The sequence below is a fragment of the Cupressus sempervirens genome, chromosome 11 (assembly GCF_028749045.1).
Source record: "Cupressus sempervirens isolate cs-2001-9-10 chromosome 11, ASM2874904v1, whole genome shotgun sequence".
Lineage (NCBI taxonomy): Eukaryota > Viridiplantae > Streptophyta > Pinopsida > Cupressales > Cupressaceae > Cupressus > Cupressus sempervirens.
The window spans coordinates 754821777-754849546 of NC_143128.1; the positions used below are offsets into that span (position 1 = coordinate 754821777).

The 27770-nt window shown below is 32.3% G+C and overlaps 1 pseudogene; it reads right to left on the reverse strand.

The window, feature by feature from the left end:
- Nucleotides 1-27: 27 nt before the first annotated feature.
- On the reverse strand, nt 28-26125 carry LOC149531796 (rop guanine nucleotide exchange factor 5-like; annotated as a pseudogene).
- Between the last annotated feature and the right edge of the window lie 1645 nt (nt 26126-27770).

Consider the following 27770-nt stretch of genomic DNA (forward strand, 5'->3'; position numbering starts at 1 on the left):
ATGAGCCTTTTCCCCCAAGGCTTTGCATCAAAGTGGTATTGGAGCTAGAAGATCTAGGATTTTGTGGTTGAGAATCCTAGATAGGGGAAGATGGTTTTGACCAATTCTAAAAAGGAAGTAGCCATATATGATGTCTCCAAGATTAGCACTTCCATTTTTAGAAAGAGGGTCCAAATAGATGCTAGGAACCCCCATCTTAGAAAAAAATTATTGTTGATTTCTATTTCATATTTAATAAGTTGGTTAGTTCAATCACATTGATGTTGCAAATATTTCCTTGCATCATCACATAGACCACATGGAGGGATTGGAGGAATAGGAAACCACCAATTTTCTTCTTGATGTTGAGGAGGGCACCTAAGTAGGCCACAACCATCTACATCTGGCACCAATAGTCCTTGGTCCACATACTAGAACTTAGTATAATTAAAACTTTCTGAAGTTTCAATGAGCATTGCATTGAGTTTATGCAAGGCTGGAAGATTGATATAAAGATCTAATTGAGGTATGCTTACCATTACCTCTAAATTATTACCATCTAGATAAGCCTATAAAGATGGGACTAACTCAACAATATATTCACTAACACATAGTAATGTGTCCATCTCTCTTCACTACATTAGTTTCTTATCTAAAGCCAATGCTACCAACCTCTAGAGTTGTTCCAAAATGGTTTCTAAAAGATTAGTAATGGCATTGGATTGTTAGAATAATAAGATTTTTCCTTATTAATTAAATCATTTTGATTTAATTACTTAGTCACTTATTATCTCTATTTTACTTAAGCTAAACTTTGGGCATATAATAATTAATTATTTTAATAATTGTTATCATGTAACCTTGGATTTATCTGCTAGGGTTTTGATCTCCTTTTATAAGGATTGATCTCTTTGTAATTTTATTCATTCACTTTTGATAATAGAAATCTCTCTTTTTGCTCATCAAGAATGTCTCATCTATGGATTTGGGAATTCTAGCCTCCCTAGCTTTTGCTTCTCTATTTCTGTAATAGATGTTTGCATGCAGGTGATTCCTGGGAGATGTGGGGTTCATCTTTCATCAACTTCAACATGGTATCAGAGCTCCAAATCTTCATGTCCTTGTTCTATTTATGAGAGGTCTGGCTTGGCTTTTAGATATGTGTTTTTCTTTTCAGAGGGTTTCATTTTTTAGAGTTTTTTAGTATTGAATCTAGGGGGTCGCATTTTTTGGTGCACTTTGAGCCCAAACAGACATCATTGTTGAGCTCAGAGTGCCCAAAAACCCCTATTTTCATATAGATTTTTTCCAATTTGGACATAGTTGGAATTTGAGGCTTAAAAATATTGCTCCTAGATTTGGCACGTTTCTTGATGTGGTGATTTTTTGTAAGAAAATCAAGATTTTTGGGTATGCAAATCGAGATGTTTATATGAAAAATTAATTTTTTTCTGAAAATCAAGATTTTTTTTAGCACACGTCCTGAGATTTTTTGGGTGTGAAAATTGAGATTTTGTACACAAATTGAGACAATTTGGTACAATAATAAAAAATGACACAAATCTCGAGGTAATTTTTGGTACTAGTGGGCACACTTCCCAATGTATTCTAGCACAGATCTTGAGGTAGTGATTTAAAAAAAACTTTTCTAATGCTTTTGTGATCTGTCTATGGTTTTTTGGCTATAACTTGCTCATCTAGACTCCACTTTTTCATAAATAAAATATCACCAAAAAGCTGGTTTCAAGCCTGTAATGATGCTACAATTTATTTGAATTTTTGATGTTGTTTGGTTGCCAATTTATGCATTCAAATTAATAGGTTCTATTTTGCACTCTAGGAGACATATTTTGAGACATTCTATTTTCAAGATTCTATCCATCCACATCCCATTTAGTTTTAATCTTTTTTGCATTCTGGTGGATATCTTGGTTGTTTCAAATTAGGAGATCAATTTTTTAAAGATGATTTTTCATGGGTTGTACTATCTATTGTATCAGCTTTATGTCTCTTTTGATGTTTTTTGACATCCTTTTATAGTATTTTTGCAAATGCACTAAGATAAAGTGCCACTCTTTTACATTTTAGGATCTTGGACATCTTTGTGTTTTATTGTACTTGCACTACATTATAAAGTGCCTTGGGGGGTTTCATGTTGGCCATATTCACCATCTTCCTTTGTCAAGTGAGTGTTCCTTCTACAATATTATCTTCATGATGTGTCAATGACATGTGTCATTGTAGGTGTTTGTACTTCTTTTGCACTCTTAATGATCCTAGTTCTTCTTTCTATAGGATATATTACATTCAATTTTAGTGTTCATGTCTTACCTCTCAACATTATAGGGGGGTTACATTGGCTCTATTTCTTTCTTGGTTTGATGGAGTGAGATATGTATTTAGTATTTGATCCTATGTACTAGGCGATTATAGTGGCTGGATACCTATGCATTTCAATGAGATGGATCATTTACCATATAGGCATTCTTTCATTCCTATTTTTGGAGGCCATGAAGATACCTTTCATCTTTGATTGATCAATTTGTCAAAATTAGTCTTCTCTACTTGGTCATATTCTATACATTGGAGGTTCTTTAGATCAACAGTTTGACAGTGTTTGCAACTTCATGCTTTAGTGGTGTTCTTCATGATCATCCTTTTGTTCCTATCTTCTAGAACATTTTATTTCCATCTCTTTTTGGAGTAGGGTTTTTCCCATGTGGTTTTCTCCATTTCTCCTCTTTATAGAGATTTGGTTGTGCTTGGGTACCTCAATAGGGCTTGTTGTCAGGACCCAAATTTTTTTTCAATAGTAGTTTCTAGGTTTTAGCTACTCCCTAAGTTTATCTTAATGGGGGGGAGGGTGTTAGAGTAATAAGATATTGCCCTATTAATTAAATCATTTTGATTTAATTATAAGTCACTTATTATCTCTAGTTTACTTAAGCTAAACTTTGGGCATATAATAATTAATTAATTAATTAATTATTATCATGTAACCTAGGTTTTACCTTTAGGGTTTTGATCTCCTTTTATAAGGGTTGATCTCTTTGTAATTTTATTCATTCACTTTTGATAATAGAAATCCCTCTTTTTGCTCATCAAGGATGTCTCCTCTATGGATTTGAGAATTCCATCTTCCATAGCTTTTGCTTCTCTCTTTTTGCAATAGGTTTTTGAATGCAAGTGATTCTTGGGAGCTGTGGGGTTGATCTTTCATCAACTTCAACATGGATATCACAAGAGTTGTGTGAAATCCTTTACCCCCACCAAACATTTCTTCACCAAGTAGTATCTTTAAAAACCTCTTTTTCATCAATTCAACTTTTGAAAATCTATCTTACTTCTCTTTTTCTCCTCCTATACTACATAGTCCCAACCACCTGCAGTGGCATGAGGAATATTAGAAATACTAGATTTTTCTATTTTTGTTCTTCCTATGGGTAAACCCAAAGTAGATGATCCTATAGAACTACTTGGGATTTCATCTCCTTAACCATGAAAATCTTTCACTTGTCCTATAACAAATCTTAGTGTTTCTGATGTTATTCTATACCACTAACCATTGAGCTTCCACAACTAACACTCTATCTTACAAGGTGAACTCTAATTCTCCAGAAGAATTATTGTCCATTTTACTTCTTTTTATACCTAAATAGGGTACACACAAACCTCTAAAGGAAAAAAAACAAACCAAATGAAGCACAACACTTAACAACATCAACATCCAAATTTCCCATATTAAAATTCAAATTCACCTTACAGAATGGATTTATGTGAATGTAAATAGAATCATTCCCATCTTGCTAAAGTAAAGAGTACTATGAAAATATTTGTGAAGAAAAAACTCATTTATTTTTTCAACAAAGAATCCCTCACAAGTAAGCCTCTTGAGAGACCTTGTACTCTAGTAATCAAACATAGAATGCTGATTGAAAATAGTCCTTTACCTCACTATTATAGCACAAGCATGCAAATTTTCTTCTTCCTTGTCTTCAAATGTATTTTACATTGTAGGATGGAATTTCGATGCCATATATTTGGATTGACTAGTGGAAATACCTATAGTCAATGTCTCACATAAGCTACAAAAGATCAATTTGAAGAATTAACCATGAGGCATTTATTACACCAAAGGATATGTGATTCATACACACACTCAAACTTAAAACTCACAAAACTTCAAAGGAATTAAATAAATTAACTTGGAAATGCATTTATCTTATCAAATTCCTTCAAACTTCCAACTTTTGGGCTCCTAGTTGTTGCAGAGATCATTGATTCTTCAAACCCTTGTTACCATGAGGGTTTCATTGCCATTTATAGAAAATGTCACAAAATCTTCATTATCTCACCTACCTAAATCTTCCAATGGGTTCTTCAACATTATATGAGTGCATGCAAGGTCCCTAACATGCATGTAGACCTGAAAAAAACCTCTATCATGTTTTCTTTAACTCTGTCCTACTATTCAGTGATATTTCTAGCAAGACACATAAGGGATGTCTTGCTTGACACTTGGTTTGGGAAATGGTTATGGTGCAATATTGAGGGAAGTAAAATAAAAATAAAAATAGACCATCTATCTAATACTACTCTAATTTAAAACTCATGAGAAACACAGTCAAGGTGGGTTGAAGACAAAACAATGCATTAAAAGTTCTACTATCTAATCAAAGAATACAGACCCGTGGGTTATTGTAATGTTTAGTTGCCTAAACCAAAATTAACATGGGACTATTTTATATGTACACTACTCTACAAAATATTTAGACAAGTTACATTCATGAGATTAAAAAGGAAAGCACCGTTTTGTAGTCAAAAGGACATTGGTTTACACCATACCCAAAACTGTCAACTTGCCATTAAACATCAAATCACCATCGTACCTCCTCCCCATTCCATTACAATGGATTGAATAATATATTCAATAGAAAATGAGTTTTTAACTTCCTAAAGAATCCTATCCAAGTGTACAAGCTTGATGACCCTTCATATTCTAAAGTTGTCATTTTGCAACAAAGTGTTGTCAGCAACATTTTTAACAACTTAGCAACATTTTGCAACTTAGCAACATTTTTGAAATTTTATGCCTTCTTGGTACCTCAAATGGGTCCAATGGCTCACAATGAGTTATATCCAATACAAATTTGATGCATTTGTGACCTTGTATAGCATTTTATACCTTAGGGGTATTTGACTCACTTTAACATTAACCTTGCACTACATGACCCTGATTGAACACAAAATTACATGAATTGAAATAATCTTTGACTCTAATCCATTGAGACAAAAAAAAACTAAATATGATCCAAAATCCACTGTAGATGGTCAAGGTGCTCCTACAGAATACTCCCTTTGTTGAAAAAACTCAAGTCCCTTGAGTTTGTTGTAGGGACTTTGTTTGATGTTGATGCTACCTCCTTGTTCACCCTTGGAAACTTTGTCCATCCATTATCCTTTTTCTTCTTCATATTCAAAATGTTCCAAATGACTCTAATCTTTTCTATTCTACTTGGAGGCCAAACTATGATTTTTTTCCAACCCTGTCTTGGACTATAGAGATAATCAGAATTGTACCAATATCTGGTGGCTCTTTTGTCTCCACATGAACCAATCTTTTTAAAAAATATTTACACAATATTTACCTTTTCTTGGTGAAATGAACACAACATATTGATTAGTCACCATACTGATTGCCAACAATGGTGGCTTATCCCAATTCATCATCGATTTCTTCTCATTTACTTGAATTTTGCTTATTGCCCACAAAGAATTTATTTCTTCTTCATAAAAGGACTTCATAATTGCATTGCCTAAGGTCATACACTAACCTATCATCATCATTTTGTTACTCTTAACCTCTTTCTCATAGGTTACTAATGTGAATGTAGTCCAACCTGTTTGAGTATAGTTCAATTTTTCTGAAAAATTATCCCTTTCATTGGTGAAGTCTTCTACCTCTATCTGAATTGAGGATTTTAGTCACTCTTCAATTATTTCTCCTTCTTGATACCATTCCCCTTCATACTTATCATCAGTTCCTTTAGCCACTGCTACCTTGGAGTTCATTGACTACACCATGTTGCTTTCCAACTACAGGAGATACACTAAAACTACTTCATCATGGTCAAGTTTTTCTTGACTATCCTTTTCACCATCACTATCCTCTATCTTGGACATTTATTCTTCCTTTTGCTCTAATTCTTGGTCTAATTTAGTGACCATTCCTTCTTCAACTACTTGATACTCTATCTTAATAGGTTCATCAACATCTTAGGATTAGCTTAGGATGACTCCTATTACACATGCAAACAATGTTGAAATAGTAAAGCTCTAACATTGTAATATTAATGTCCATGAGGTATGAGGGTTGATGTGGAAGAGATGTAATGTTGTTTCTTAAGGTGTTGGGCATATAAGTGGACCCTTCAATACAATCTTTAAGCCTTTCTCAACAATGTATAGTACGAAGCCATGATTTAGTCTCCTTCTCAAAGGGCGGTGCAATGCACTAAGGTTAATGAAGCATGCCTTGTAGAACGTAAAGTTGGGCACAAATTACAAAGTATAAAGTGACACCTACAAAATATGTTTCAATTATTTTCCTTGCAAAGTTAAAATTGGAGAGAGTTGTAGTTTATGACCCAAACACCATCTCTCTATCTTCAACACACCTCTATATATGGAGGCTATTATCTAGAGGGGGCGGGGGGCTTTGTTGGGACAGTGTAGAAGATTAACTAGTTCTAAGTAAAATTGAAAACTTGTAGTGATTATGAATTATGGAATGGACATATTCAAATGACTGCCTTGATGGTGCCTTATAATCTATGACTAGTTGGAGTTATAAATAAGACCTTTCATTGTTGAAAAGGACATCTTGGAATTTTGTGTTTCTTGGAATTTGTTTTTTGGAGGTAATTCTAGAATTCTTTTGGCTTTTGAGGATGGAAACCCTCATTTGTTACATTTCTTACACCTATGAAAGACTAGGCCTGAGAGACTAGTATATTTGAATCAAAGTATAGGAGAGATCTGATTTCTATATTGGCACTACAACTATAGTACATGTGCTACACTGTCGTTGTATGCAAAAGATTTTCAAATGCTAGAGATTATTTTGGAAACATAGAAAATCACTGAAAGCTTGGTTTTTGAGGGCTTTGAGGAGGTTACCCCTCCAAGTTTGCATCTTATTTGTTATTGAGATAAATATTTACAAAGATCAAGCACTACATAGATAATTTTTTTGATTATATGAGAACTCTCAAGTCACTTTTACTTGAGTTGTAAGAGAAGTTCAATTTCCAAGAAAGAAGGATTGTGGAAGGTTTAATATTGGTTGAGATCATTGCTAGAGTGGATAAGGTCTACCCTATTATACTTGATGTACTGTTATTATCACTATACAACTACTATAGTTTGTAGAAGAGCATATAAGAGTTCTAGCTAGGTGTTATTGGAACTAAGTTCTTTAGAAATGCTACTTACTCAAATATGAAAGGACTGGGATAGAGTGTGCAAATTTAGAATAATAGATGAAGCCAAACAAGTGTGAGAATTAAAGGATGCAAGTGTAGTTGGTGACATTTGTTGAGCTATTTCTTTTAAGAACTATTTGGTAGTGAGTTTTGGTAGGCTCTCTTACTGTTCCTATTAAGAAAAAGTTAGATATATGTTGTTAGTTAGCTACAGTTGGGCATGAGTGTTGTTGGTGATATCTATAGGGCTGTCTAGTCTGCTAATAACTATTTGGAAATGAGTTTTGGTAGGATTTCTTTCTATTACTATCAAGAGGAAGATGTAATTGGAATGATCTCTTGTACTCTAGTGGGCTCCATACACCAACTACTATATAGAACTAGTGAGGGCTCTCTCTCTAGTAGCCCCATTTTTTGGGGCTTTCAGGAAAGAACTCAAAATCTTTCAAAATCACCTTAATACCTAAAGGAGAGATCGAGATGCCTATTAACAAACTATCTTGAATCTTCAACTCTTCATTAAGGTAGTTAACCAGTAGGCCCTAGTTATGCGCTAATAGGTCTAATTGACACACTCAAACTTCAAACTCACAAACATTTAAAGGACTTAAAGAAATGAACTTAGAAATGCATTTACCTTATAAAATGCCTTCAAAATTCCAACTTTTGGGCTCTTAGTTGCTGTGGAGATCATTGATTCTTCAAACCCTTGCTGTCATGAGGGTTTCATTTCCATTTATAGAAAATGTCACAAAATATTCATTATCTCGCTTATCCAATTCTTCCAATGGGTTCTTAAACCTTATATGAGTGTGTGAAAGGTCCCTAACACACATACAGACCTAAAATAACCCTCTATCACATTTTCTTTAACTCTGTCCTACTGTTTAGTGATATTTCCAGCAAGACACATTTTCTTTAACCTAGTTAATTTGATTGTTACATAAGAATTGTCTATTATGATTTGAAACCAGGAGTTATTGCCTCAAGAAACTAGAATTAGGGTTAAAAGAGAAGTTTCTCTTCACATGTTTCAACCATTTTCTATATTTCATTGTTTGATAAGGATCTAGATAATCTTGATAAGCTTTTTGGGTTAGTATTTAAATGGGAAAAATATACATTCACATGCCAAGGGGCCAATTATGTTAATGTCAAACAATATACACTAAGTTGGAAATTTGAATCTAATGAAAACATAGTCCAACTCATTCTGGTACCATTCCAACTAAAATACATTTAACCATGGAGTTTCCATCCATTTATTCTCATGTGAGATAGGTTCTTGTGAGCTATTCATGAAAATAGGTCAATGAGTTTTACTCAATAACTACACTGTTGAATCTTGATATAAATATCATAATTTGACTTGATGTGGATAATAACACCTATTTATTAATATATCTCATTTGTTATCACAATATTTTGATATTTTGAATTTAATTTGAAATGTTTGAGGTCTCAAAGACTATTTGTGTTCCTATTCAAGGTTTCAATAGCACAAACATGCTTGTAGTGCTTGTAAAATAAGGCATTTGAACTATTTTCCCCATAAAGAGTTAGGTAGACTATAACAGTTTCCCTCTACTTCAAGAGAACTTTTAGACATAAAATCCACCACTGCAAGGAATGATGCACAAGTGAATTCATATTTGATTGGGGAGACTACTTTGCTAGTTCATTAAAAGCTTGCTTTGAGCTCTAGTATACTAACAGGACCAACCATGGTAGATTTTATTATGGTTACATTTTTAGAAAAGATACATTATTACCCACCAACATTGACTAGAATGCCTCAACAAATATCATCATTTCTAGGGCATGCTGTAAGCACTCCTAGTTAGGGGGTAAGGTGGGGAAAATTCTCACCATGGAAAGACCTCTGGGGAAAATGCTAAGGAATCATCAATCTGCAATGAATATAGTTCTATCAAGGTTAACTCTGGATTCATCCATTTCTTCTTCTAGTGTTATGCCCTTATCTCCTCTCTTACCATTTCCAAGTAGTGTTGTTGCCACTAAAAGTGTTATTTTAATAAAAGATTCCCTCTCACCAAAGTATTTGTCAGAAAGAAACTCAAGGAAAAAGACCTCATTGTTAAGTCAAATTAATGGGACAATAATGTTGAGATCCAACTATTTGGCTCACAATGTGCCTATAAAACAAACTTCTGAAATCAATTTGATATTCATCAACACATGCCCTATCCATTTTTTTAGTAGCTTGCTCAATCAGTGGAGTGTGTGTAGAAGAAATCAACGGTACCTCAATAGTATCGTTTCTCCACTAATCAGAAATAAGTAGTTCAACTTTAGAAATAATGTTTGATGCCTCAACAAAATATACAACTTTGGCAACAACTTTTTACTCAAAAAAATCCATAATATTTCAAGACAGTCTCACCAACCTCTAGAAATTTCATCACAACCCCAAACCACACCTTCATAGCACGTGGCAAGGAAAATGAAGCCATAATCTATATAGATGACTTGTCATCTCCAAAATTTTGTGTTGAATCTACAATTAAAGTGGCATGAGATAACATATCTAGATAAGGTGATGAAATTGTACAATTACTATTAACCCACTGCTAAGTTGAAGCCACACAATTCAATGGACCATATTGACTGGTAGAACTATAGGTTCAATCCCACTAGCCTTTTGAAAACAAGAGGATGATTTATTAATATTAGTAGTTAACTTTGTAGGTGTTAATGATCCTACTGCAGTGTCACGTGGTAGTGCAACTCCATTCAAACATTCTTGTTAGAGAAATATCTTTTGAAGTCCCCATGCATAAAGAAAAAGTCATATCATTAGTTGTTACAATACCAAAAGAAGTGTCAAAAATTCTCAACATCTCCTTTTGAGGGATACTTCCATGCTGCTCAAAATAATTTGGATCCACTCTTCAATCAATATGATTCACATTCCCCATCATCAATTATTCTTCAAAGGCACATGGCATTGAGGGGCTAAATAACTATATATATATTTCATATAATAGGGAGCAACTTAATCAACATAAAGAAGGGAAATATTGATGTCAACATAACTATCCCTATCTGATAATGGTGGGACCACAATGGAAACTTTAGTGGTACATTTTCTATTATCACCATAAATTTGAAACTTTGAATGCACATATAAGTGACAAATATGCCAGATTGCATATTCCATATTGTGATGATGTGATCATCATATACATTGTGAAAAACCAATGATATCTTTCTATTCCTAAAGGTGAGATGAGAATTTCTTCCATGGAGGAACAACTATGATGGTTGATACCCTAACGATGTATGATTAATTGTCGATGATGAAAGTTGTAGAAAACCATTATCATCCATGGCTAACAAGGTACATCTTTTTTTACCATCCACTCCATCACCCTTAGATCTTCCATTGAGTGTGAGGTTGCTTGACCACAACTTTGATACCGTGTTAAGTATAGTTTCTCATTTACCATGGGTAATGATTTTCCCTCCCAACCATAGACAACCTCTTCTTGTCAACCCTAAGCATTGCATCTACATGAGAAAGCAGACCGTAGATAATGCTTATGGTTTTTACCAATTTTCTAGTTCACCAATTTGCATACTCCTTATAGGTCAAGTTTCCAACTTTGGCTATGATCTACCTGCATAATAACTTTTACAAATCTACCTTACATTTATCCATCAACTCTTCTACTTCAACCTCTTGAATTGTTGCTCCTTCATCATCACTTATTTCTTCAACATGGATTCCTTTGGTTTATGTTTTTTGCATGAATGATTGGATCATTTTTTACAATAATCAAACTCCAATCAACCATTTTCCAAAATAGTTCTATCTTATTGATGAGACAATAAAAAATAGATTAACAAATATTCAACTTCCAAATCTATAGGTGTTTTAAACTCACAATCAAATATTGATGGGGCTTTTATGCATGCTAATTATTTTATGAAAATCCTACACAAATAAAATGTAACCAAGAAATCATGTGGCCCATGATGACAAATTGGAAGCACTAGGACAAATGACATTTTCTAGTGTCACAATGAGTTGATTATGCTAGCTTAAACAAGCTGGTGGAATTATGTAACAACTTATCTATAGGTATTCTCTAGAGTTAGGGAAACTACAAGCATAGTGAGGAGTTTGTTGTTGCTTCCATAATCAACTGGAATGATCACTTCACTTCCATGATTTGTCTTCTCTTAATACAAAATCTTCTCAGCCGTGTCTATTCTATAGTTTCTAATGATGCAAGATTGCTTGCCTAGATCACAATGACAAGATTTAGGATAATTTTTTTGCAAGGGCCTTCTATTGCCCAACTATGGCCAAGAGATGAAATTCTCATGAGCTTACATATGGTCATAGTTACTCATATTGTTTTGGTATATTTTGAATTGACTAAGGCTTTAGAGTTCATTAAATCCATAAGGAAACAAATGATTGTAGGCATAGTGATTATTTTAAAATTAGAAATATAAATAAAAAATACATATAAAAAGATCTTTAATAAGCCAAAAGGAAATCCATCTCATAGAGGTATCAATGCCACAATAGCAGATACAAATGATAACTCATTCTAGTTAGCTCCTATTACTCATTACTCAAATGAGAAGAACATGATATATGCTAATTAATAATATACTAGTATTCTATATCCTATGAATGTAGTATTTAGATACACTATTCTCTTCAACTTTAATAGATAAATGTTTGTGCATATATAAAAAACAATAAGAAACTAGAGTTCCTCAAAGACAATGGGGATGCTCTAATTATAAAGAAAGCTCAGAAAAGTATGAAATTAGGCCCAATGAATACAAAAACTAATCAAATGGATAATACAGCCTCTTAAGAAACAATATATAAGGGCAATTCCAATTGGGCCACAAAAGAGAGTTAAACAAGGTGGTCATACAAAAACAATGAAAGATCAAAGCATTTTGAGATGCAAAACTTTCGACATTATTTTTCAATTTTAACTCTCTAGTATTTTAAAAAAATGTATCTCTTTGGAGCAATCATCTAGGAGTAAATGAAAACCAATTCTATCATATTTATGATTTTTACTTGATGTTGGACCTCATGACTTATATATAATTGTGATTTTAATGATGCTATGAGATCTCATAGTTATTGTAAATTAAGAAGGTAGCATTACATAAGATCTTATACTAAAAAAAAACTCAATGAGTAATTCCTGCCAAACACTATTGTTGAGTGAACCTTGTTTTGTTAGCCGAATGTGGTAATTAGAATTAAAAATATAGAATCCTATAATTTAACAAAATTTTCCCCGTACATATATCAAGAAGATTGTAAAATTAATGTGTAATAGAGGTAACAAACATCACTGAAATTTGAAAACACTCAAACACCAAATTTTTGGAATCTTTTTAGCTTGAAAATAACATCTTCTAACTTTTAGGAGCTAATTAATAAATATGTACTATCAAGAATGTCCATGATCTTCAATCCATCTATGTCAACAAGTCCATGAATACTTAGTCTCTATTTGTATCATGTTTTTTAATGTTCTCCAATATAATTTGTCCAAGCACAATAAGAAGAGAAGATGTGGTTCAACTGCCTATATAATCAATGTTACTAGAAAAACATGACAGTTTTGGGAAGGTTTTTTTGCAAATTCTTAGATTAATTCAACATTTTGAAGGGTTAAAAAATAAAAGACAATCAACTACACAATTAAATTTAAATGTTATATAGACCAATATTTCTTCTTTTGGAACTTTATTATTTTAAAGATGATAGTAGAGAATTGTATGGTATATTTAAACCCAAAAAAAAACCTTTTTTAATTTCATTCTTTACTACCATTTAGGAAAACTATGTTTCATTTAGTGTTAAGTAAATTGAATTTTATAGCCTTATACTCACGAAAAGTATCTGGAAAAAATAATTAAATAAGAGCAATTATTAAATTAGAAGTAGCAAAAGTGGTTATTTCAACATGTAATTGCTTTCTATTTTATTGCAAAATGTATCATTCTTTCTCCAAAACTTTTCATTGATTTCATAGTTTGAGCATTCCTCTTCTCTAATTGTATGTGTGTGTTCTAATCAACTTTCTGTTGAGACTAATAACCATAGTTTGTAAAGTTTGTGCTAAGAACCAAGACAATGTAGAAAGTTACACATTGTTTGATCATTATTTAAAGGGTGATAGCTTAATGCAAGAGCACCTGTTGTACATGCATATGGATGGTGCTTCGATTCCATTTTGCCCTATTATGACCAAATACACTATTAAATATACTATTAAATATTTGATCAAATATACTACTAGATATACTACTAAATATACCACTAAACATGTGACTATATACTAAATGTGTGACCAAGTATATGATTAAATATGCTACTAAATATATGACTAAAGAAACTATCAAATATACAACTAAATATGTGATTAAATATACTACTAAATAAGTGACTAGCAACATGATTAAAGATACTACTAAATAAACTACTAAATATACCACTATATATACTACTAAATATACCACTAAATCAATGATCAAAATCAATGATCAAATAAATGACTAAAATTGTTTAGTAGTAAATTTAGTAGTGTTATAAATGACTAGATATTAAGTACTATTAGTCACGTGACTAAGTTTAGTCACATATATACAAATTTTAGTAGTTTTTTTAGTCACATATTATTATTTTTGTACTAGTGTTGGCTCCCCTAAGGTTCTTCCTAAATGAAGAACTCCCTAACCCTGCTCGAGAAGCCTAGCAACCTGACATTGGTGGATCAGATTAAATGGTGCAAATGTGCATCTAACTACTTAAATGAATATTTAGCCTACACAGGGTGACAAATAGTAAATGAAAATAACTAACAAAGAATATTTAAGAAACATATGCAATCTAAGCTTTGGCCAGAGTATCTTTTTAATAACTAGATAAAACTGACTGGTAAATACACATCTATTTACCCTTCTCTGTCTTCCACATTACAAAACTATTTCCAATGAAAATTTCTCTTTATTTGATAAACAAAAGTGAAATGTAAGAATAACATCTAATATAATAAATTTTAAAATTTTCTATTTTGAATAATTCCCAACAAATACAAAAATAATTTAAAAAAATTTACAAATCCCCCAGACATTTTTCTCCAAAATGTATAATTTTATTCATTCATAATTCAAAGAATGAATAATAGAGATGATACCAACTCTTCATTTCATTAGCAATCTATATTTTTATGTTACTGAAATTTGGTTTCAAGTTGAATCACTCTTATCAAATAATAAGAGCACATGGTAAAAAAAATGTTAATATGATTTATGTAGGGCAATCTGCAATTCTACTTTCATATTGTTAAAATAAATAAAGAAAAGCTACTCATCTTCAATGTTTCCATTTTTCAAAGAAAAACCTTAATCATCATTTAACTCAATTTAAAATAAATCCAACACATTTACACAACCAATTTGAGGAAAAATATTAGCATGAGTTTATTTCCAAAGTGTATGCTTGAAGGACAAAAAAAATAGTAACTCATTACTTTAAAAATACTAAATTTTGCATTTAAATAATTCTTCTAATTGAGGCTATTTTAGAAATCTGAAAACATTTGTCAGAGTTGAATCATATAAATATATTTTAAAAGAGAACAATGAGGAAAAATAAAAATGGAGCTTGTGCTTTGGTTTTCTTTTAATATCAAGATGAACTTCTGTCTAAATATAATTTGTCTATGATATGCAAACATACCGATCCTTGGTTATTTCCATATCTAATTCATTTTCCATAAAGAAAAAATGTAACACCTGTCAAAATTTATAAATATAAAGAGTCACACATAATGATTTTAAGATGGCTAAAAACTTCTATGCCTCGACAAATAAAAAGAGAGGTCAAGAGAAATTTTAATATTTCTCCATTGTTTCTCATTTTCTACTCAAATATTCTTCCAAAAAAATGCTAATCAACCTATAAGATTGAGCATCAACAGAGATTTAAGATAGTCACAATTGTTGATGCTGATTTATGATAAAAGGAAAAGAAGTAGTAATTTTAGTTTCATAGATTTTCCCAGTTAGCATAAGAAATCAATCCTAGGCCTGTATTTCATTTGCATCTAAAAAGGAAGCCTCTATTTGAACAACCTAACTCACAACCTTTCATACTTTTCTACTAGGGATGAATTATGTGATTATATTTTTCTATCATATATAGATATCAAATATATAGAAAATGGATATGCCATGTTTTTAATGATAAAGAGTGAGGAGTAATCCTCAAGCTTCCAAAAGAGTGAGTAAATTACTTGCTTGGTATAATCAATGATGAAAGTTTCCTCAAAGTGAAAAGAAAGACCATTGACAAGTAGGGGCAGTAGATAAAAAAAATCTAGATGTAATGAGATATGAAGAAGGGAATTCAACATAGGAAAGAGTGTTGGCCATCTTAGAAAAATCAAAGGAGTACTACCTACCAAAAATCATAGATCATCTAGTGACTTATTTCTATAGAGATGTCACTCATTTTGAAGTCCAAACACAAAGGTCGACAATTATAGCATTTTAATTTTTACTATAAGAAGATAACTTGAATGTGGATATCTAACTTAACTCAAAACAAATGTAAGACCCAAGAAAAAAAGGTCTTAAAACTAGATCAGACGATTTTTCATAAACATATACAACTCAAATTGGTGTATCAAATTAGAAGGATATTCAAATTTAATTAAAATTAAAACCTAGAGGCTTCACCAAGATGCTCTAGTCCATGATTAAATCTCCACAACTGTGTATGTATTCTAATTCTCTTCCTCTTTTTTTTTTTGTTACTAAACTTCTTTTTAAAAAGACTACTCCCTCCAATGATCTATTGTTCATGCCTGATTTTTTAGCATCCCAAACCCTAGTTTTATTTAATTGATTGCCTTAGATTAATGACCACTCTATATTTCATTTCAAAAGTTTTAACCTTAAATTCTTGACCTCCCACTTCTCATTAAACTAACTAGTTATTGTTGTTCTATGTTGAGTTTGATATGAATTCTGAGTCTGGTGTCATTAATTAATAGGTAGCTAAAAAATTTGCCAAGAAATTATAAAATCTCCAACACTACTATTTCAACCACCTGTAACATGGTTACAAGGATATCATTATGAAAAATGAAAAATGAAAAATGAAAAATGTATGAGTGTTTAGTAAAGTGAACTGAATTGTTCCTAATAAATCTACTGAGATTACTCTAGTTTATCATTTAAAAAAAAAAAATATTGAATTTGTTTAAAATCTTGTGTCTATTCAAGCAACAACATGAGACTTACAATCTTATTCAAGTTCCCTACAAGAAACCACAATAGAAATAACAATTGGAAGACCAAGAGTCACAACTTAGAATCCACCTTTTACAATGAGATAAATACAAATTATAGAAGACCAAGAGTCACAACTTAGAGTTCCACAAAGATGTCCCTCTTGGGGTTTAAACCATGGTCTCCACATTGAGAACTCATTGCTTCAACCAACTAAGCTAAACCCCTTGGCAATTTTAAAATTTATTCAAAAACTATTGATGAAACATTCAAATAAGTATAAGCAATCAATACTAACAATAGCTTTAGAATGATAATAAATTAGATAGATTTGGTAATTTTCAGTTTATTTTTCTATTTAATTACATATACACACACATATTATTTGCAAAAAAAAATAAAAAATTAGTTAACCTCTACCATAAAAGTAATAAAACTATGTGGTGTGTGCATCACCCATAACTATTTTGATCTCACCCTTATTGAGGAGCTAGCCTCCCCTACCTCAACCACATCCCCTCCCTTTAATTTCCTATCTCACCATTAGAAACTAAAAGTGCCATCAGTAGGTTAGTCCCAAAAATCCAAATTGAAATGAAATATGCACATATATTTAATCATCATTTACACTTTCAATTTCATTCATAAATTTTTATTTTTTTAATGAACTTTTTAATTACATTTTCTAACATGAAAGAATGATAAAATATGGTAATAATAATGTGATATAAGATGTAAAATTATTCAATCAAATGTCTAAATAAACAAACAAAATGGTTTATAAGATGGACATAATGATTTGGGTCGACACATTTGACCAAGTCAAAAGGAGTCAAAACAATGTCTCACTAATAGATACTAACATTATGGAGTCAACAAAGTGAGTTGTGAAAAATCTATGTAGTCAATCATTTTGTAGGAATCTTGTTACATGATTGAAGTCAATCCTAACAACTTGGAGCCATTCCCATTAAAGATGAAGAGCTGATAAATGAAAATTCATGATAGTTATGAGTGCATGTGCTATAATAAAGATGACAATTACACAAAAGATGGCATTAAGAATTATATTAACTATAAAAGAGTTGATCATGATATATAATAAAATATAGAAATATGATAGATTGAACATAAATATTTATTGTCATTTTTATAAACAATCAATGTTCATTTTGATGTGGATAGACTTCATGTGATATTCATACACACAAATATATGGTTTCACATTGATGAGGGATCAAAGAAGTGCTTGATTAGGAAGTGAAATAGTTCAACCCAAGGAGATTCAACAAGATGAAGAAATAAATGTTACCTCGATTAGATATTTGAACATCAAGAAGAAAATTTGTCTTGATAGAGTATCCAAAACACTAAATTTCCTACAACTCTTGCAATAAGATTAAAATAGATTAACCTTGAGAATAAATTTTATTTGAAATGGCCAAGAAGAAGAAGGCATGACCTCAATTAGTAGTATTTCATCAGCCATCCAGACCAATCCCAAAAATAAGCAAGTAATGTACCTTACTGTATCACAATTTTAATAGAGGGAAAATAAGAATCATGACAACCTTACTTTACAATAGTAATCTCAACACTATATCCTATAAATACTTCAAGAATAATCACAAGAACCCTCAAATGTTGTTCTCTAAACTTGGGCTCTGATACCATGTTAAATATTTGCCCATAAATTAAGATAAACAAAAATTAAGAAAAGACAAATCAAATAAAATAAACACACAAAAATACCCTAGGGAAACCCTTCCAAAATGAAGGGAAAAACCCAGATACACAACAAAAGATCACATAATTGATAATAAAATTGAAGTGTGCAATGCCTTCCACATTAAGCGATGTAAAAAACACATGTAAGGCTCTTCACATTACAACTAAAGGTCTCTTGAAATTCTAAAACATGAATATTTATATTTTCATGCTCAATTCATGTTGTATGAAACATGTCTTAAATATTTAAGATTACAATTTATCATGAATTTGTTTTTCAGTTGAAGGTGACCATAATAGTACTCACTTCTAGAGATACAAATATACATGACAGCTACAAAATCCAATAAAAAGAAGCCTAGGAACCTCATTTTTACATCCATCACAATACATAATTACACATACAAGGACACTTAAGCAAGAATATTTTCCTAAGGCATTTCAAGCATCCATCAACCATTCAAAATTTAAGGATTCTTTGTGAGCATTTCCTCTTTGAGATCTAGCATTTTGTTGGTCATCAAGGGAGGAGATCTACATTGTGACATATATAATCTTATTTATTGATGCACATTTACATCCATAGATCCATGATGGTTTTGATAGATCCATTAAATTTTTGGATATTTTCTATATCCTTCATTAAAAATTCAACATTTATAGCACACATGCATTGCAAAATCCTTAATTACAAGGGTTTCATCAAGAACGGTGAATATTTATATTTACCTTGCTTTCTTTCAATATTTACATTAAATTTTATTTCAAGGTTGATTCCTCAATATATTGCTTAACTAAAGCAAGCCCTCCGCCAAGAAATAAAACCAAAATTTCTTGTGTGCATGAGTAGGATAGGCAAATTTTGATTATAAATCTAAAAACTACTCATTGAGACCTTTCTAGAGAAGCTGGGTATATATTGGTTATAGTTCCAGTGGAACATGTCCATCTTGTTGTTATGTGGAGCTTGATCAAACTTAGAGGTTAATGTTTTCTCCTCTTCGTTCGGTGTAGTTTCCCCCTGTTTCTCTTATGGGGGTTTGGGGGCAACATCCCATACTAGGGGTCAAGTGGAAATACCCCTTGCAAATTCTAAGGACAGTTCCCAAGGTGGGGCCTTGGGGTAGCATCCTAAGTATGCTCCCAATCATGATATAAGGTAGGGTTGAGGAGAAACACCCCTAAAACCAAAAATGAATTTAGTATTGGAAAAAGCATTGGGAGTTATTTTTTCATATTCGATGACTTATTCTAGCCCTAATTTTTCAAGTGACATAAGTCTTATATAAAATGGATTAGGGTTAGAGATTTTATGATGTATGATGATTTAGTAGCTACTTGTGATAAAATTGAGTTGTAAGGGATTGGATATTGTAATGAGGTTGAAATTATTGGATAATAATATTCGACTTGTTATTTTGTGGATGTAGTCTAGGGATTGGGTGAATCACATTAAATATTTGTATCTTTTGTTCACTTATGTGTGCTTTGTTCAATTATGATATTAATTATGTTTTTATGTAATTGTTATTTTTTTCTCTTGAATCCCAAAAAGTGATATCAGAGAGACATTGTTCTAGTTATCCTCTACAAAAGGTCTCATAGTTTAGTGGGAGCCTCATGATTGAGTAGGAGCAATGTCAAACAAGGGTAGGATGAAGGTTGATAATTTTAATGGGTATAATTTTTAGCTATGGAAAATTTAAATGGAGGACTAACTTTATCAAAAGGATTTATAGTGACCATTGAGAGTAAAATCCAAGAAGAACCAAAACATGATAGATGAGGGTTGGGATATTTTGAATAGGAAGGCAATCATTTCTTATTATAGGTAGGAAAGTTTAAGTACTAAGACTGATGGGGTGGGGGTGGTGAATCAATACTTAGGTAACATTTTCATTTTTACTATTTAACCTATAGTTTGTTTCAACATTATTTTGATAACCTAGTTCTAACTGATAACATGAGCATTTAATCATTAATAATCCATATGCATGAAAATAAATTAAAAATTCATGAAAGAAATTCACATACATACATAACACATAGTTTTTGATATCGCACAAAAACCTTGGTCAAAGGGAAAAACTATTGTGGTGATGAAACCCACAACTTTTTCACTATAGTAAGAAAGGTTTTCCGATTAGGCATACAATAGTGTTTCCTTCTGAGAAACTCACTTTGTCAGGAGAGATGGACCCTAGATTTTTTTTTCTAGTAGACAATGATTTGAGAATTTTTTTTTTCAATTCAGAGAAAAGAAATTAAGACATCAACAAAAACTTGAAATATCGACATTTTGAAGGTTTCAAAGTATAAGGATTGCAAAAAAGTGATAACTTTGTTATTTTGAATTACAACTTTTCAAAGGTTTGCAAAATCATGATTTTGCTGACAACTAAAAAGACAAGCTCCAAAATCACAATTTTGGAAAAGAATTTGTAGAGGCTTTGTGAAGTTGTAAAAATCACAACTTCAGAATTGATCTAGAGATGAAGTGCGAAAAGGGTTTCATTTAAGTTTTTTAAAGAGACAAATCATTAAATAGTTTAAAGTACTTGAATGCTGTGACAAGTTGGGAAATTTACAAAGTGAATGTATGTGGGAAAAGTTATGGATCATAAATACAAAATGAAAATGAATTAATGGGTTTTGGCAAAAATGAGAATTTTCATGCAAGCAAAGCTGAGATATGAGTTGGTGACAAAAGTTTGGAGGAATCCTATAGAAGTTGCAGAAAATAGTAAGTTCTAATTTCTCTTGCTCTAGGTATAATTTATTTGATAAAATACCTGTAAAGAAGGATACTAGTGCTAAGGAAACAAAGGAAGTACCCATTGAGAAATTGATTCAAAAGATGTTGTTGGAAATGTTTCTTGGTTCTTGTTTTGGAGGTCAAATGATTTTTTTTTCTTATGAATTTGTTTTTGTTATGATATTTATATGAAAATAGAGATTAAAAGGAACCTAGGGAAAATCCATGGAGATTAGATCTAGGAAAAACTATAGTCCAAAATGTGTTTGTAGATACAAAGCTGATAGACATAATAGCTAATCATTATGAACCAACCACTAGGACTATAAGGAAAATGGATGGTATGCCACTACTAGTTATCATGAAATATTGTGTAGAAGAATGCTTTGGATTGAGAACCAAATCCCTCACAAAAATTGATAGGGATTACTTTAGGAATTATTATCAAAGAACCTTGAAGTTTGATAGATACAGGGAAATTGCACATTTCATGTACAAGGGCCACAATATCAAAATAATGTATGTTGATCATATGGGTCCACATTTTGTTGAATCCTTTATGGATTTTTTCAAGTACAACTTGGGTGATTCTCAAACCAAAATATTCATTGATAAGGTTATATGGGTGTAGACAACCACCTCATAGACTTCCTTTGTTTGTCTCTGAAAGATTAGATTTCTTGGAATTTATATGGTAGTTATTTTGGGTTGAGAATATATAGTCTGATGGATATATAGTCTGATACAGTAAGATCCAAGATGTTCAAGAAGTCATCATGAATAAATTTTGGTTGATCAATGATAAAAGAAGAGATTATGATCCTAAAGGGGCACATTAAAACCATAAAATTTAGGTATGCTCATCAGTTGAAAATTAAAGATGACATTATTAGAAATTATGATGACTTACAAGAAGCATACCAAAGGTTGAAGAAATGGAATGTTTTGAATAAGATAGAGAATTAGAGGTTAAGTAAAGGTCTACCTTATTTTATTTTTGAAGAAGATATTGAAATCCTTAGGATTGAGAAGTGTATTAAAGATTTTGAGAATTTATACCATGAATATGTTGAGCAAGAAAAGGTAAGAAAGTTGAGCAAGCATCTCTTCCACCCTCTTAAACCAAAAGAAGAAAATTGAGTTTGATATGTTCAAGTTTGGGTTCTCTTGCTCCTAAATCTCATGAAGAAGGGCTAGAACCCCTTTGGTAGCCTATGATGACTCAGATAATAAGGGATCATTAGAAATTGTCAATATTCTTAAAGACGTGAAAGAAAGAAAGAATGTTGAGGCATCAGAGCCACCTCCAAAATTTTTAGAGAAAAAAAATGGCTACTATGCTCAAACTATGGAGAATGATAGCCTCATTGATGCTGAAGATGAGAGGGAAGCAATTTTTGTCAAGTTCATTGAACAAGATAATTTCACTCAAACACATGAAGTCAAGGACTTTTGGATTAAATATAAGATGAGGGACTTTGAAGATAAAAATGTTGGAATTACAAGAGGAAATGTCAACTCTGAGGAGGGTGAATCAAAGCTTCAAAATTTTACTTATAAAAACATTAACCATACATCCATCTCACAATTTAACAACTAAAATACAATATAAAGAATATACATCTAAAGTATGTAAATAAGTAAGCATTTACACATGTATGAAACAAGATATGATGACCTAGAAACTGTCCAATGAGAAGGTAAAATTGGGGTGGGGATGACACCCACAAATCTTCACTATTGTAGTAACAAAGTGTATCTAATGAAGGTTACAATGTTTGATCATGAAATGTGATCTACCCTATGAAAGGTCTACCCTATTAAAAGCTAACAAAGACTATTAGGTCTTACCCTATTAAAGGATTTCAACACCCTATTAGAAGTGTGCTTGATTAAAGGACTTTAACTCACAATTAAGTAAGCACCTTGTTAGAGGATTGTAATATAGCCTATTAGGACTACTTTGTTAAGAGATTTAGCTAATTTATCTATTAGAATGTCTTAGCAATGATCCTGAGATTAACACTCTATTGTGTGATCTCAAATCACCTCTATACTAATGTGGACTTGAATCTTTCTGATCTAATGTCTCTCTATTGTCCACTGTTTCCTTCCTTTTTTCTCCTTTAACTCATTCTAAAATATAACTCAAATAATAATACCTTGGTCACCATGAATGTCTTGTTTGTGCATGCAAACTCTCCTTCTCTCCTTAATCATTCATAAAAAGTTTAGGGTTTATCCTTTTTAAGAAGACCTAGGTGACTTAGGATTAGGTATGAATCAATGGCTGTGATTCATCCATATTGCCACTAAAACCTTCCCTTTATTTGTTTGGATGCATGCAATACATAGGGATTCACACTTAAGATTCATCCTTATCAATAAAAGATCATAAATCAATCCTTAAGTCAGCTCAAAAATGGTTTACATAGTAGTTTTTGCCAATACAAACAACTATGTCAAAATTGTGTTACTCAACATTTGAAGTCCTTGGTGCTCAGCACTAACTATGACTTCAATGCTGTCACTTGACATCTAAATGACTCGACATGCAGTGCTTGATTGACACCTGAATCACTCAGCACATACTATCTGCACAACACTTGAATGACTTAGCACATGAGTGACTTGACAAATATTACTTGTTCAACATGAACTAAGTAAATGTCTTAAGTGTATAGACACTCACTTGTCAAAACCAATCTAAGATTAACAATCTCCCCCTTTGACATGAGTGTCAAAAACACTTGGTCATGCATTAATGATCTTATCCTTATGAGCATAACATAGATATTTGTTTAGCTTCTATAAAAAATTGCAAAATATCAAAATTTTGCAACACATGACTTGTACCTCAAAATTTCATAACTCCCCTCGAGTTGAATGTTCATTTTTGTTCTGTATTCTATATCAAAATCTTTCTCCTACTAAGTATATTTGCATCAACTAATACTCTTTCTCTGTGCTTGTCTGAACTGATGTTTGCATCTTGTTGTTCTCTTACTCTCCTTTTTTCTTTGTCTCTTACTCCCCCTTGGGTATGGATATATTTTTGCTCTGCTTTCTTGTTCCCCCATTGCTCTTACTCCCCCTTTTTGATACTTATGTCAATAGATTATACACTAATAGCATATTTATCCAGAAAAGGTTTATGGACCTCAAGTATAATCTTTACAACTGCATCCCAATTATCACAAGCTACCTCCAAAGACTTGATTTGGATGGCCAACTTGGTAGCAAGGTGTACTAAGCCATCCAATGTAGAAATATTGGGGTCTTTCTTCATAAGTGTTTCTACATAACCTAGTTCCTTGTGTAATATCTCCATGTGAGGAGTCAATATTGATTGGATGCTAATTATTTTAGCCCTTATGTTGGCTTCATCTACTTGTAATGATGCTAACTGACTCTGGGATTGCAAGAGGTACCTAAAATGTTTCTTACTTTGAGGTGGAGACTTGGGTAAAGTAGCACCAGATGATTGCATATGGTTCTCCAAACTCAGGATGTGATTCCTTACTTGTTGTGTGAAGAGTGTAGGATTACATAGTTTGGTGTACAAAGATAAAATGTTCTCTAGTACCTTCTTCACACTCTCTATCTTCATTGCTAGCTCAACCTATGTCAGTGCAATATCACTTTATATCTTCTCATTTACCTTGTTTTGAAACTTCCTTTTAAACCATTCTAGTAATTTTAAATTAGTATCAAGGTTTGTGTCACTAACCATTTCCACTATATTGGTTAATTTTTTAATGATGGGCTTGTTTTCATCTGGAGTCGATAGACTAAATGCATCTAGGAAAATCTCTTTGATTTCAATCAAAGCTTGCTTCTGCCTATGCTCCCTTCTAAGTAGTTCTTGATTTTTCTTCTCAGCTAGGGCCTCTTGTAATATACCCATCTATTTAATTGTGATTGCTACATAGTCAAATTTAGGCAATACAATTTCTTCATCTAGGCTAACATCTCCATAAGATATTACCTGTCCTACCTTAGATGAGCTAGGACTCAACCTTAATAATTGTAATGGTGTAGCATTTGTTCTTGGCCTTTGAAGAGTTTTACTAGAAGGAGTACCAAATTTTGGTAATGTCAGTAGTGCTTGAATAGCTAGTAGCTCCTTTGACTTGGGTGTCAAACTTGATTCTTTAGTCTTGTCCTTTTCTTCCCCTATAGTTCCAATTGCACCCTAATCTTGTGTTGGAGTTGTAGGTGTATCTACCTAACTTGTTTGGCCTTGAGTTCCATCATTGTCTAGTCTTTCTATATTGTCTTCTCCAAGTGTCTCATCTTTTTATTTTTTAGTTACTAGTATACTTATTGAGACTGGATTGTCTTGCATAAGTGTACTGATAGTGAAACTTGTTGTCTCCTTCCTTTGATATACCACTATAGGTTGTGAAGGTTGTACACTTGTGACTTAAGGAGTGATTATAGATGTTTCTTGTGTTTTCACTTCCTCCCCTATAATTATTATTTCTATTTTCTAAATTTCATTGACACTCACTAGTACAGGGTTGTCACATAGTTTTCCCTAGAGAGTGGAATGAAAAAGTATCCTTTTCAAATCATCCTCTGTAAGGGGATTGATATTTTGAGCAATAGTCTCAAAAACATCCTTTACTTTGACAATTTCAATATTTTCACTTGTCTCCTATGGAGGGCTAGAAATCAACATTTGTGTGTCTTGTACACTCTGTTCTATTTGCTGCTCTTCCTCAGCTGGTACCTGCTTCTCAATATTCATACCTATGCCTCCCTCAATTGTGCCTTGTTCAGTATTATCTTCTTCATCTTCTCCTACCTTAATATGTGTCTTCTCGGCTACCCTAGATGTTGATAGTCCATAAGTTATCTTCCACATTTTCTTGGACTTCTATACAACATCCTCTATGTTGTTTGTAATATATTGAATGCCCTATATTTTGGCACAAATCTTACAACATACTTCTTCATGGCTTTTGACATTTCAGCATTACTAAGTTCTGGCATAACTTGAGCAAGGGTGTCTCCCTAATTTATCTTTTAGTGTCTAAACAGTAATGCCATTTTGCTCAACTCTATCATATAAAATTTTAGGTATGGAGTTGGCAAGTTCTAGAGGAGTCTTTTTGAATATAGCCATCATGGCATATACTACCTCTTCTACTTGGTTCTTTTCAATCTTCTCAAGATTGTCAAGCTCAATGGAGAGAAACCTAATAAATCAACATTGTTCCTAATGTTCTCACATAAATTGTGTAAATCTAAAGATGGACTATGAGTTACCACTTGAAATTAGCTGTTGTCATCCAATTCAGTCTTCTCTTCATTAGATTTAACTTGAGCAACATACTTCCTATTTGATCTCTTCTATGCTTCAACTTCTTTCTCCTTAGGCTTGGCTACTTCTTTAGCCTTTTATGCAGTGACTCTATGCTAGCCCTTGTGGTAGGTGTTTTAGATTTGGGCTGATTAGGCTTAGCAACCTTCTTTGGTTTGTTCACTACTTGTTTCTTTTCTTTCCTCTTTTTCTCAGTAGCTATAGGTGCTTTACCAACTTCTTCTTCCTTGAAACCTTCTGCAGTTTCTACTTTATCTTCTTGTTAGTCTTCTCCCTGACCTTGTGTCAATGTCAATGGTGCTTGAGCTTGTGTTTCCTCTTCTTCATCATCATCTTCCTCTTCTACTTTCTTGACTCCTTCACCAAATCTTTCTTTCAATTTCTTTACTGGTGTGTTCTTCTTTTTGATCACTGAAGTAGTTTTCAACTCCATACTGATCTTTGATTTGGCCAAGTCATAATTTCCAAATGTTGTGGATTCTTTATCCACTTCTTCTGTAAGTAATGTTGTGATTGTTATAGAGGCCTCATCAACATTTATTTCATATCCTAATGGCCTTAGCAATCTCACCCTGGAAATTTCTGCTTGAACATATGTGAAATCAATATCAACTAGGAAGCAAACATCATGAAAATGTTTCTCCACTAGTGAAACTAGTATCCTCAGCCTTTTCTTCATAGATTGCTTGAAATATTCAAAATAACTTGTCATGATAGATTCAAAGTTATCACCTAGTTGCTCAATAAATTCACCTATTTGAACAGTAATAGGTCTGTTCACCTTCCATGCAACTTACCAAATGTAGGAAATGTATTATGCACATATAAGAAAATACATACAAGAATAGATCCGAATTTACATTGTGCACTTTTGGTCTTCCTTATAGCTCCCAAATTCTCAATCAATTATTGCAACTGTAACTTGGCAAGATCATAAGTATGATCCTTCTTCACTATTTTATAACCCATATCAACTGTAATGCATGGCACATTGTTTAATCTGCTAGATTAATAAAACTTGTGTGCTATAACCCTTACTACAAAAGCTATCAGAGGATCTGCGATAGTATCAATTGTCATTCCTCTTTTATTCCACACAGCCCCTATTCTCTTTTCAATTATTTCCTTTTCTTCACTTCTCATGGTCTTTGGCCAATCTAGGGTTGCATACCATGTCACTCTATGA